Here is a 2,663-nt window from a genome sequence, read left to right on the forward strand (position 1 = left end):
ATCCTGAAGAAGCAAGATGAAACACCCTACAATCTCTATTCCAAATCCATGTTTAAATTTTACTTTGAATGTTTTATGATAAGGGATACAAAGTCATACTTAGTGTACCTTCTAAGGATTTCTTGTCCTGAAGCAATTTGTAAATGTTGCAGGGTGTCAGAAGTTGGTTTCAGTGCAGAAAAGCAGATGTGTTCTGAAATCCCAAGGGGCACAGGGCTAGGAGGAGGCCCTGGGGCCATCTGATGGGAAGAGGAGGTTTCTCATTGCCCTGGAGTCTCCCCAAGAGTTTATTACTTATGATTGGGAAACCTTGAGCTTTGGGATTTCATCTCAAAATCCTCTAGGCAGAAGATTGCTCACTTTGGGATGCTGCTGTGTGCTAACAAGGGGTGGGTTAGAGCGTCTGCAGCAGATGCAGGGCAAAGCATGAGCAGGTCCTAGTCTCCTTAGAGGTAAGCTGATAGTGCTGGGCCCAAGTTGGAGTCAGCAAACTTTTTGTAGGAAGGACTAGCTAGTTAACAACAGGAAATATGGATCACATATGGTCCCTATCATATTCTTCTTTCTTTTCATTTTTTAAACAGCTTTATTGTGATATAATCTGCATATCATGCAATTCAGCCGTTTAAAGTATATCATTTAGGGACTTCCCTGGTGGTCCAGTCGTTAAGACTACATGCTTCCACTACAGATGGCATGGGTTCGATCCCTGTTCTTGGAACTAAGATCCCACATGCCATGGGGTGTGGCCAAAAATTTAAAAAAGAACTATCATTTAGTGGTTTTCTGTGCATTCACTGTGTTGTACAATCATCACTATAATCATTTTCTTTTCATGTTTATCATCACAAAATTAAACAAACCTATATCCATTAGCCATCATTCCCTTTTCTCCATCATCCTAAGCTCTAGATATATTGGCCTATTCTGTTCATTTCATACAAATGGAATCACAAAATATGTGTTTGGCAAATGGCTTCTCTCACTTAGCATAGTGTTTCCAAGTTCATAAATGAGGAACATGTATCAGGAATTCATCCCTTTTTTTGACCAAATAATACTCTATTGTATGGATATTCCATACTTTGTAATTCTTTCCTCAATGGACAGTTGGATTATTCCCTCCTTTGGGTTATTGCTAATAATGCTGCTATGAAATTCCTGTACAATGGTCTGTATGGATCTGTGTATTCATTTCTTCTGGATATATACCTAGGATTGGAATTGTTATGCCATACAGTAACTTTATGTGTAATCTTTTGAGGAACTTCTGTATTTATGAATTGATGGCACCGTTTTCCCATTGCACTAGCAATATACAAGAGTTCTAATTTATTCACAGTTCTCACCAGCACTTGCTTTTGTCTTTTTGATCATTACCATACTAGTGAGGGGCTTCCCTGGTAGCTCAGTTGGTAAAGAATCTGCCTCCAGTACGGGAGGCCTGGGTTTGATCCTTGGGTTGGGAAGATCCCCTGGAGGAGGGCATGGCAACCCACCCCAGTATTCTTGCCTGGAGAATCCCCATGGACAGAGGAGCCTGGCGGGCTGCAGTCCATGGGGTCACAAAGAGTTGGACATGACTGAGCGAGTGAGTGTGAAGTATGATCTCACTGTGGTTTTAATGTATTTAATGTATTTTAATGTATTTAGTGTATTTTCCTAATGACTCTTGATGTCAAGCATCTTTTCAAGTTTGGTTTTTTTTTTTTGGCATCAACATTCTATCAAGAGAGTGTTAAAAACTACAGCCATACCACCCTGAAGTAACTGAATCTCATCTGATCTACAAAGCTAAGCAGGGTTGGGCCCAGTTGGTACTTCAGTGGGAGACCACCTGAGAATTCTGGATACTATAGGCTTAAAAAACAAAACTAGACTTGGCATCTATCCCGAAGCTAATTTTAAAGAATTCTGGAAGTTCCCTGGTGACCTAGTGGTTAGGATTCTAGATTCTTTTTACTGCCGTGGCACAGGTTCAAGCCCTAGTCATAGAACTGAGATCCAGCAAGCCATGTGGCATGGCCAAAAAAAAAAAAGTGCTCCAATAAGAAATCTGGAACTCTTGACATAAATGGAAAAATAGAAAGTTTCAGCAAAGAAAAAGAAGATGTAAAGAACCAAACAGACATTTAGGGGGGGGAAAAAGTGTGGAAAAAAATAACTCACATATGCTGCTGCTGCTAAGTCGCTTCAGTAGTGTCCGACTCTGTGCGACCCCATAGACAGCAGCCCACCAGGTCCTTCGCCCCTGGAATTCTCCAGGCAAGAATATTGGAGTGGGTTGCCATTTCCTTCTCCAGTGCATGAAAGTGAAAAGTGAAAGTGGAGTTGCTCAGTCGTGTCTGACTCTTCGAAACCCCATGGGCTGCAGCCTACCAGGCTCCTCCGTCCATGGGGTTTCCCAGGTAACAGTACTGGAGTGGGGTGAACTCACATATGGAAGAAAACATTTGTAAGTCATATATTTGATGAGGGTTTGATATCCAGAAGGATATTTAAAAAACTCCTAATACTCAACAACAACAAGACAAACATCCTAATTGAAATGAGCAAAGGACTAGAACAGACATTTCTCCAAGGAAGATATATAAATGGGTTATAAGTACATGAAAAGATGCTCATCAATAGTCATCAGGGAAATGCAATTCAAAACCACAGAA

At 40.9% G+C, this 2,663-nt stretch overlaps 1 pseudogene; it reads left to right on the forward strand.

The window, feature by feature from the left end:
* The first annotated feature begins 1,743 nt into the window (after positions 1–1,743).
* Positions 1,744–1,862, forward strand: LOC145537234 (5S ribosomal RNA; annotated as a pseudogene).
* Positions 1,863–2,663: the final 801 nt, after the last annotated feature.

Source organism: Giraffa tippelskirchi, chromosome X, assembly GCF_054371585.1.
Source record: "Giraffa tippelskirchi isolate mGirTip1 chromosome X, T2T-mGirTip1v1.2.pri, whole genome shotgun sequence".
Lineage (NCBI taxonomy): Eukaryota > Metazoa > Chordata > Mammalia > Artiodactyla > Giraffidae > Giraffa > Giraffa tippelskirchi.